This window comes from Triticum urartu, chromosome 5 (genome assembly GCF_003073215.2).
Source record: "Triticum urartu cultivar G1812 chromosome 5, Tu2.1, whole genome shotgun sequence".
NCBI classification, from domain to species: Eukaryota; Viridiplantae; Streptophyta; class Magnoliopsida; order Poales; family Poaceae; genus Triticum; species Triticum urartu.
The window spans coordinates 609573516-609585343 of NC_053026.1; positions in this window are offsets into that span (position 1 = coordinate 609573516).

The following is an 11828-nucleotide window of genomic DNA, read 5'->3' on the forward strand; positions in this document are numbered from 1 at the left end:
TTGAAACATGAAGGGAGCATCATGAAGAATATGACTAGCACATTTAAGTCTAACATGATTCCTATGCATAGGGTTTTTGTGAGCAAATAACTTATGGGAACAATAATCAATTAGCATAGGAAGGTAAAACAAGCATAACTTCAAAACTTTAAGCACATAGAGAGGAAACTTGATATTATTGCAATTCTTACAAGCTTATATTCCTCCCTCATAATAATTTTCAGTAGCATCATGAATGAATTTAATAATATAACCAGTACCTAAAGCATTCTTTTCATGATCTACAAGCATAGAAAATTTATTACTCTCCACATATGCAAAATTCTTCTCATGAATAATAGTGGGACCAAACTCAACAAGATAATTATCATGTGAGGCATAATCCAATTGAAAACTAAAATCATGATGACAAGTTTCATGGATATCATTATTCTTTATAGCATACAAGTCATCACAATAATCATCATAGATAGCAACTTTGTTCTCATAATCAATTGGAACCTCTTCCGAAATAGTGGAATCATTACTAAATAAAGTCATGACCTCTCCAATTCCACTTTCATCAATATAATCATCATAAATAGGAGGCATGCTTTGCTCATAATAAATTTGCTCATCAAAACATGGGGGACAAGAAATATCATCTTCATCAAACATAGCTTCCCCAAGCTTGTGGCTTTGCATATCATTAGCATCATGGATATTCAAGGAATTCATACTAACAACATTGCAATCATGCTCATCATTCAAATATTTAGTGCCAAACATTTTATAGATTTCTTCTTCTAGCACTTGAGCACAATTATCCTTTCCATCATACTCACGAAAGATATTAAAAAGGTGAAGTGTATGAGACAAACTTAATCCCATTTTTTTGTAATTATCTTTTATAGACTAAACTAGTGATAAAACAAGAAACTAAAAGAATCGATTGCAAGATCTAAAGATATACCTTCAAGAACTCACCTCCCCGGCAACGGCGCCAGAAAAGAGCTTGATGTCTACTACACAACCTTCTTCTTGTAGACATCGTTGGGACTCCAAGTGCAGAGGTTTGTAGGACAGTAGCAAATTTCCCTCAAGTGGATGACCTAAGGTTTATCAATCCGTAGGAGGTGTAGGATGAAGATGGTCTCTCTCAAGCAACCCTGCAACCAAATAACAAAGAGTCTCTTGTGTCCCCAACACACCCAATACAATGGTAAATTGTATAGGTGCACTAGTTCGGCGAAGAGATGGTGATGCAAGTGGTACATGGATAGTAGATATAGGTATTTGTAATCTGAAATAATAAAAATAGCAAGGTAACAAGTGATAAAAGAGAGCTTAAACGGTATTGCAATGTGTTGAAACAAGGCCTAGGGTTCATACTTTCACTAGTGTAAGTCCTCTCAACAATACTATCATAATTGGATCATAAAACTATCCCTCAACATGCAACAAAGAGTCACTCCAAAGTCACTAATAGCGGAGAACGAACGAAGAGATTATGGTAGGGTACGAAAACACCTCAAAGTTATTCTTTCCAATCAATCCGTTGGGCTATTTCTATAAGTGTCACAAACAGCCCTAGAGTTCATACTAGAATAACACCTTAAGACACAAATCAACCAAAACCCTAATGTCACCTAGATACTCCATTGTCACCTCAAGTATCCGTGGGGATGATTATACGATATGCATCACACAATCTCAGATTCATCTATTCAACCAACACAAAGGACCTCAAAGAGTGCCCCAAAGTTTCTACCGGAGAATCACGACGAAAACGTGTGCCAACCCCTATGCATAGGTTCCCAATGTCACGAAACCCGCAAGTTGGTCACCAAAGCAAACATCAAGTGGCACGTGGTATCCCATTGTCAATACAGATATCCACGGCAAGACATACATCAAGTTTTTTGAAGTCTTTAAAGACTCAATCCGATAAGATTACTTCAAAGGGGAAACTCAATTCATTACAAGAGAGAAGAGGGGGAGGAGAAACATAAGATCCAACTATAATAGCAAAGCTCGCGATACATCAAGATCGTGCCAAATCAAGAACACGAGAGAGAGAGAGAGAGAGATCAAACACATAGCTACTGGTACATACCCTCAGCCCCGAGGGATAACTACTCCCTCCTCGTCATGGAGAGCACCGGGATGATGAAGATGGCCGCCGGAGAAGGATAGCCCCCCGGCAGGGTGCCGGAACGGGTCTAGATTGGTTTTCGGTGGATACGAAGGCTTCTGGCGGCGGAACTCCTGATCTATTGTGCGTTCTGGAAGTTTTAGGTCACGTAGGTTTATATGGGTGCAGGAGGTACGTCATGGGAGCCACGAGGACCCCACGAGACAGGGGGGCGCCCTAGGAGGGGCGCCCCCCACCCTCGTGAGCACCTCGTTCCTTCCTTGACGTGGGGTCCAAGTCCATCAGGTGTGTTTCCTTCCAAAAATAACTTCTCCAGTTGATTTCATTCCGTTTCGACTCCGTCTGATATTCCTTTTCTTTGAAACACTGAAATAGGCATAAAACAGCAAATCTAGGCTGGGCCTCCGGTTAATAGGTTAGTCCCAAAAGTAATATAAAAGTGGATAATAAAGCCCAATATTGCCTAAAACAGTAGATAATATAGCATGGAGCAATCAAAAATTATAGATACGTTGGAGACGTATCTACGGCCCGGGCGAGAAGCATCTCCGGCGGGCGCGAGCGGAGGGGCGAGGGCGCGCGCAGTGGGAGGCCGGGGAGCTAGCATAGCGCGGTAGTAGCGCGAGAGCCGCAACCGCTGGAGTATGTATTAGCGGCAGCAGCGGTTTCAAGCAGAGCAAGTATCGGCGGCAGAAGCCAAAGCAGCGGCAGCAGCTAGCAGCTGCAAGCGGCAAGAGTAGCAAGAGGAATGGCAAGCAACAGTGGCAGGCGCAAAGTGCAGCAGCAAGCAGCGGCGGGAGCGGCGTGTGTTGGGGAACATAGTAATTTCAAAAAAATTCCTACGCACAAGCAAGATCATGGTGATGCATAGCAACGAGAGGGGAGAGTGATGTCTATGTACCCACATAAACCGGCAACGGAAGCGTTGACACAACGTAGAGGAAGTAGTCATACGTCTTCCCGATCTGACCGATCCAAGTACCGAACGTACGGCACCTCCGAGTTCTGCACACGTTCAACTCGGTGACGTCCCTCGAGCTCCGATCCAGCCGAGTGTTGAGGGAGAGTTTTGTCAGCACGACGGCGTGATGACGGTGATGATGTTCTACCGACGCAAGGCTTCGCCTAAGCACCGCTACGATATGACCGAGGTAGAATATGGTGGAAGGGGGCACCGCACACGGCTAAGGAACGATCACGAAGATCAACTTGTGTGTAACGGGGTGCCCCCCTGTCCCCGTATATAAAGGAGGGAGGGGGAGGTGCGGCTGGCCCCTAGGGGTGCGCCTAGAGGAGTCCTACTCCCATCGGGAGTAGGACTCCCCCCTCTTGCCTTGTTGGAGAAGGAAAGGGGAAGGGGAAAAGAGGAAAGGGGGGCGCCGCCTCCCCTTCCTTGTCCTATTTGAACTAGGGGGGAGGGGGCGCGCGGCCTGCCCTGGCCCGCCCTCATCTTCTCCCTTAGGGCCCATGTAGGCCCATTAACCCCCCGGGGGGTTCCGGTAACCCCCCGGTACTCCGGTAAAATCCCGATTTCACCCGGAACGATTCCGGTATCCAAATATAGGCTTCCAATATACCAATATTTATGTCTCGACCATTTCGAGACTCCTCGTCATGTCCGTGATCACATCCGGGACTCCGAACAACCTTAGGTACATCAAAACACAAAAACCCTAATTACGATCGCCACCGAACTTTAAGCGCGCGGACCCTACGGGTTCGAGAACTATGTAGACATGACCGAGACACGTCTCCGGTCAATAACCAATAGCGGAACCTGGATGCTCATATTGGTTCCTACATATTCTACGATGATCTTTATCAATCAACCGCATAACAACATACGTTGTTCCCTTTGTCATCGGTATGTTACTTGCCTGAGATTCGATCGTCGGTATTCCAATACCTAGTTCAATCTCGTTACCGGCAAGTCTCTTTACTCGTTCCGTAATACATCATCCCGCAACTAATCTTATAGTTGCAATGCTTGCAAGGCTTGAGTGATGTGCATTACCGAGAGGGCCAGAGATACCTCTCCGACAATCGGAGTGACAAATCCTAATCTCGAAATACGCCAACCCAACAAGTACCTTTGGAGACACCTGTAGAGCACCTTTATAATCACCCAGTTACGTTGTGACATTTGGTAGCACACAAAGTGTTCCTCCGGTAAACGGGAGTTGCATAATCTCATAGTCATAGGAACATGTATAAGTTATGAAGAAAGCAATAGCAACAAACTAAACGATCAAGTGCTAAGCTAACGGAATGGGTCAAGTCAATCACATCATTCTCCTAATGATGTGATCCCGTTAATCAAATGACAACTCATGTCTATGGTTAGGAAACATAACCATCTTTGATCAACGAGCTAGTCAAGTAGAGGCATACTAGTGACACTCTCTGTTTGTCTATGTATTCACACATGTATTATGTTTCCGGTTAATACAATTCTAGCATGAATAATAAACATTTATCATGATATAAGGAAATAAATAATAACTTTATTATTGCCTCTAGGGCATATTTCCTTCAGTCTCCCACTTGCACTAGAGTCAATAATCTAGATTACACAGTAATGATTCTAACACCCATGGAGCCTTGGTGCTGATCATGTTTTGCTCGTGGAAGAGGCTTAGTCAGCAGGTCTGCAACATTCAGATCCGTATGTATCTTGCAAATTTCTATGTCTCCCACTTGGACTAAATCCCGAATGGAATTGAAGCGTCTCTTGATGTGCTTGGCTCTCTTGTAAAATCTGGATTCCTTCGCCAAGGCAATTGCACCAGTATTGTCACAAAATATTTTCATTGGACCCGATGCACTAGGTATGACACCTAGATCGGATATGAACTCCTTCATCCAGACTCCTTCATTTGCTGCTTCTGAAGTAGCTATGTACTCCGCTTCACATGTAGATCCCGCCACGACGCTTTGTTTAGAACTGCACCAACTGACAGCTCCACCGTTCAGTATAAACACATATCCGGTTTGCGATTTAGAATCGTCCGGATCAGTGTCAGAGCTTGCATCAACGTAACCATTTACGATGAGCTCTTTGTCACCTCCATATACGAGAAACATATCCTTAGTCCTTTTCAGGTACTTCAAGATGTTCTTGACCGCTGTCCAGTGATCCACTCCTGGATTACTTTGGTACCTCCCTGCTAGACTTATAGCAAGGCCCACATCAGGTCTGGTACACAGCATTGCATACATGATAGAGCCTATAGCTGAAGCATAGGGAACATCTTTCATTTTCTCTCTATCTTCTACGGTGGTCGGACATTGAGTCTTACTCAACTTCACACCTTGTAAGAAAGGCAAGAACCCTTTCTTTGCTTGATCCATTTTGAACTTCTTCAAAACTTTGTCAAGGTATGTGCTTTGTGAAAGTCCAATTAAGCGTCTTGATCTATCTCTATATATCTTAATGCCCAATATGTAAGCAGCTTCACCGAGGTCTTTCATTGAAAAACTCTTATTCAAGTATCCCTTTATGCTATCCAGAAATTCTATATCATTTCCAATCAGTAATATGTCATCCACATATAATATCAGAAATGCTACAGAGCTCCCACTCACTTTCTTGTAAATACAGGCTTCTCCAAAAGTCTGTACAAAACCAAATGCTTTGATCACACTATCAAAGCGTTTATTCCAACTCCGAGAGGCTTGCACCAGTCCATAAATGGATCGCTGGAGCTTGCACACTTTGTTAGCTCCCTTTGGATCGACAAAACCTTCTGGTTGCATCATATACAACTCTTCTTCCAGAAATCCATTCAGGAATGCAGTTTTGACATCCATCTGCCAAATTTCATAATCATAAAATGCGGCAATCGCTAACATGATCCGGACAGACTTAAGCATCGCTACGGGTGAGAAGGTCTCATCGTAGTCAATCCCTTGAACTTGTCGAAAACCTTTCGCAACAAGTCGAGCTTTGTAGACAGTAACATTACCGTCAGCGTCAGTCTTCTTCTTGAAGATCAATTTATTCTCAATTGCTTGCCGATCAACGGGCAAGTCAACCAAAGTCCACACTTTGTTCTCATACATGGATCCCATCTCAGATTTCATGGCTTCTAGCCATTTTGCGGAATCTGGGCTCACCATCGCTTCTTCATAGTTCGTAGGTTCATCATGATCTAGTAGCATGACTTCCAGAACAGGATTACCGTACCACTATGGTGCGGATCTTACTCTGGTTGATCTACGAGGTTCAGTAGTAACTTGATCTGAAGTTTCATGATCATTATCATTAGCTTCCTCACTAATTGGTATAGGTGTCACGGAAACCGGTTTCTGTGATGTACTACTTTCTAATAAGGGAGCAGGTACAGTTACCTCATCAAGTTCTACTTTCCTCCCACTCACTTCTTTCGAGAGAAACTCCTTCTCTAGAAAGGATCCATTCTTAGCAACGAATGTCTTGCCTTCGGATCTGTGATAGAAGGTGTACCCAACAGTCTCATTTGGGTATCCTATGAAGACACATTTCTCCGATTTGGGTTTGAGCTTATCAGGTTGAAGCTTTTTCACATAAGCATCGCAACCCCAAACTTTTAGAAACGACAACTTTGGTTTCTTGCCAAAGCACAGTTCATAAGGCGTCATTTCAACGGATTTCGATGGTGCCCTATTTAACATGAATGCAGCCGTCTCTAAAACATAACCCCAAAACGATAGCGGTAAATCAGTAAGAGACATCATAGATCGCAACATATCTAATAAAGTACGATTACGACGTTCGGACACACCATTACGCTGTGGTGTTCCGGGTGGCGTGAGTTGCGAAACTATTCTGCATTGTTTCAAATGTAGACCAAACTCGTAACTCAAATATTCTCCTCCACGATCAGATCGTAGAAACTTTATTTTCTTGTTACGATGATTTTCAACTTCACTCTGAAATTCTTTGAACTTTTCAAATGTTTCAGACTTATGCTTCATTAAGTAGATATACCCATATCTGCTTAAATCATCTGTGAAGGTGAGAAAATAACGATATCTGCCACGAGCCTCAACATTCATCGGACCACATACATCGGTATGTATGATTTCCAATAAATCTGTTGCTCTCTCCATAGTACCGGAGAACGGCGTTTTAGTCATTTTGCCCATGAGGCACGGTTCGCAAGTACCAAGTGATTCATAATCAAGTGATTCCAAAAGTCCATCAGTATGGAGTTTCTTCATGCGCTTTACACCGATATGACCTAAACGGCAGTGCCACAAATAAGTTGCACTATCATTATCAACTCTGCATCTTTTGGCTTCAACATTATGAATATGTGTATCACTACTATCGAGATTCATCAAAAATAGACCACTCTTCAAGGGTGCATGACCATAAAAGATATTACTCATATAAATAGAACAACCATTATTCTCTGATTTAAATGAATAACCGTCTCACATCAAACAAGATCCAGATATAATGTTCATGCTCAACGCTGGCACCAAATAACAATTATTTAGGTCTAATACTAATCCCGAAGGTAGATGTAGAGGTAGCGTGCCGACTGCGATCACATCGACTTTGGAACCATTTCCCACGCGCATCGTCACCTCGTCCTTCGCCAGTGTTCGCTTAATCCGTAGTCCATGTTTCGAGTTGCAAATGTTAGCAACAGAACCAGTATCAAATACCCAGGTGCTACTGTGAGCTCTAGTAAGGTACACATCAATAACATGTATATCACATATACCTTTGTTCACCTTGCCATCCTTCTTATCCGCCAAATACTTGGGGCAGTTCCGCTTCCAGTGTCCAGTCTGCTTGCAGTAGAAGCAATCAGTTTCAGGCTTAGGTCCAGATTTGGGTTTCTTCTCCTGAGCAGCAACTTGCTTGCTGTTCTTCTTGAAGTTCCCTTTTTCTTGAAACTGGCGGTCTTGTTGACCATCAACACTTGATGCTCCTTCTTGATTTCTACCTCCGCAGCCTTTAGCATTGCGAAGAGCTCGGGAATTGTCTTATCCATCCCTTGCATGTTATAGTTCATCACGAAGCTCTTGTAGCTTGGTGGCAGTGATTGAAGAACTCTGTCAATGACACTATCAACAGGAAGATTAACTCCCAGTTGAGTCAAGTGATTATGATACCCAGACATTTTGAGTATATGTTCACTGACAGAACTATTCTCCTCCATCTTGCAGCTATAGAACTTATTGGAGACTTCATATCTCTCAATCCGGGCATTTGCTTGAAATATTAACTTCAACTCCTGGAACATCTCATATGCTCCATGACGTTCAAAACGTCGTTGAAGTCCCGATTCTAAGCCGTAAAGCATGGCACACTGAACTATCGAGTAGTCATCAGCTTTGCTCTGCCAGACGTTCATAACATCTGGTGGTGCTCCAGCAGCAGGCCTGGCAGCCAGCGTGCTTCCAGGACGTAATTCTTCTGTGCAGCAATGAGGATAATCCTCAAGTTACGGACCCAGTCCGTGTAATTGCTACCATCATCTTTCAACTTTGCTTTCTCAAGGAACGCATTAAAATTCAATGGAACAACAGCACGGGCCATCTATCTACAATCAAACATAGACAAGCAAGATACTATCAGGTACTAAGTTCATGATAATTTTAAGTTCAATTAATCATATTACTTAAGAACTCCCACTTAGAAAGACATCCCTCTAATCTTCTAAGTGATCACGTGATCCAAATCAACTAAACCATAACCGATCATCACGTGAAATGGAGTAGCTTTCAATAGTGAACATCAATATGTTGATCATATCTACTATATGATTCACGCTCGACCTTTCGGTCTCAGTGTTCCGAGGCCATATCTGCATATGCTAGGCTCGTCAAGTTTAACCTGAGTATTCTGCGTGTGCAAAACTGGCTTGCACCCATTGTAGATGGATGTAGAGCTTATCACACCCGATCATCACGTGGTGTCTGGGCACGACGAACTTTGGCAACGGTGCATACTCAGGGAGAACACTTTTATCTTGAAATTTAGTGAGAGATCATCTTATAATGCTACCATCAATCAAAGCAAGATAAGATGCATAAAAGATAAACATCACATGCAATCAATATAAGTGATATGATATGGCCATCATCATCTTGTGCTTGTGATCTCCATCTCCGAAGCACCGTCATGATCACCATCGTCACCGGCGCGACACCTTGATCTCCATCGTAGCATCGTTGTCGTCTCGCCAATCTTATGCTTCAACGACTATCGCTACCGCTTAGTGATAAAATAAATCATTACAAGACGCTTGCATTGCATACAATAAAGCGACAACCATATGGCTCCTGCCAGTTGCCGATAACTCGGTTACAAAATATGATCATCTCATACAATAAAATATAGCATCATGTCTTGACCATATCACATCACAACATGCCCTGCAAAAACAAGTTAGACGTCCTCTACTTTGTTGTTGCAAGTTTTACGTGGCTGCTACGGGCTTAGCAAGAACCGTTCTTACCTATGCATCAAAACCACAACGATAGTTTGTCAAGTTGGTGTTGTTTTAACCTTCGCAAGGACCGGGCGTAGCCACACTCGGTTCAACTAAAGTTGGAGAAACTGACACCCGCCAGCCACCTGTGTGCAAAGCACGGCGGTGAAACCAGTCTCGCGTAAGCGTACGCATAATGTTGCTCCGGGCCGCTTCATCCAACTATATCGCCGAACCAAAGTATGACATGCTAGTAAGCAGTATGACTTATATCGCCCACAACTCACTTGTGTTCTACTCGTGCACTAACATCAACGCATAAAACCTAGGCTCGGATGCCACTGTTGGGGAACGTAGTAATTTCAAAAAAATTCCTACGCACACGCAAGATCATGGTGATGCATAGCAACGAGAGGGGAGAGTGTTGTCTACGTACCCTCGTAGACCGGCAATAGAAGCGTTGACACAACGTAGAGGAAGTAGTCGTACGTCTTCCCGATCCGACCGATCCAAGTACCGAACGTACGGCACCTCCGAGTTCTGCACATGTTCAACTCGGTGACGTCCCTCGAGCTCCGATCCAGCCGAGTGTTGAGGGAGAGTTTCGTCAACACGACGACGTGATGACGATGATGATGTTCGCCTAAGCACCGCTACGATATGACCGAGGTAGAATATGGTGGAAGGGGGCACCGCACACGGCTAAGGAACGATCACGAAGATCAACTTGTGTGTCATGGGGTGCCCCTGCCCCCGTATATAAAGGAGGGAGGGGGGAGGTGCGGCCGGCCCCTAGGGGTGTGCCTGGAGGAGTCCTACTCCCACCGGGAGTAGGACTCCCCCTCTTGCCTTTTTGGAGAAGGAAAGGGGAAGGGGGAAAGAGGAAAGGGGTGCGCCCCCCCCTTCCTTGTCCTATTCGGACTAGGGGGAGGGGGCGCGCGGCCTGCCCTGGCCGGCCCTCCTCTTCTCCCTTAGGGCCCATGTAGGCCCATTAACCCCCGGGGGGGTCCGGTAACCCCCCGGTACTCCGGTAAAATCCCGATTTCACCCGGAATGATTCCGATATCCAAATATAGGCTTCCAATATATCAATGTTTATGTCTCGACCATTTAGAGACTCCTCTTCATGTCTGTGATCACATCCGGGACTCTGAACAACCTTCGGTACATCAAAACACAAAAACCCTAATTACGATCGTCACCGAACTTTAAGCATGCGGACCCTATGGATTCGAGAACTATGTAGACATGACCGAGACACGTCTCCGGTCAATAACCAATAGCGGACCTGGATGCTCATATTGGTTCCTACATATTCTACGAAGATCTTTATCGGTCAAACCGCATAACAACATACATTGTTCCCTTTGTCATCGGTATGTTACTTGCCCGAGATTCGATCGTCGGTATTCCAATACCTAGTTCAATCTCGTTACCGGCAAGTCTCTTTACTCGTTCCGTAATACATCACTCCGCAACTAACTCATTAGTTGCAATGCTTGAAAGGCTTAAGTGATGTGCATTACCGAGTGGGCCTAGAGATACCTCTCCGACAATCGGAGTGACAAATCCTAATCTCGAAATACGCCAACCCAACAAGTACCTTCGGAGACACCTGTAGAGCACCTTTATAATCACCCAGTTACGTTGTGACGTTTGGTGGCACACAAAGTGTTCCTCCGATAAACGGGAGTTGCATAATCTCATAGTCATAGGAATATGTATAAGTTATGAAGAAAGCAATAGCAACAAACTAAACGATCAAGTGCTAAGCTAACAGAATGGGTCAAGTCAATCACATCATTCTACTAATGATGTGATCCCATTAATCAAATGACAACTCACGTCTATGGTTAGGAAACATAACCATCTTCGATCAACGATCTAGTCAAGTAGAGGCATACTAGTGACACTCTGTTTGTCTATGTATTCACACATGTATTATGTTTTCGGTTAATACAATTCTAGCATGAATAATAAACATTTATCATGATATAAGGAAATAAATAATAACTTTATTATTGCCTCTAGGGCATATTTCCTTCAGCGCGGCAGCAACCAGGGCCGTGGGAGAATGTGGGCAACTGTGGGAGGCGCGGGCGCGCTGGGACGGGCTGGGGCTGTGGCCAGATGCGGCTAGGGCACAACGGGGAGTGAGCGAGTATGCACGGGAATGGAGCTCTGGAGATCCGACCATGGCGGCGACACGCGGGCGCGATTCTACGGCATCGAATCGAAGAGAGGGAATGGGGGAATCGGAAGAG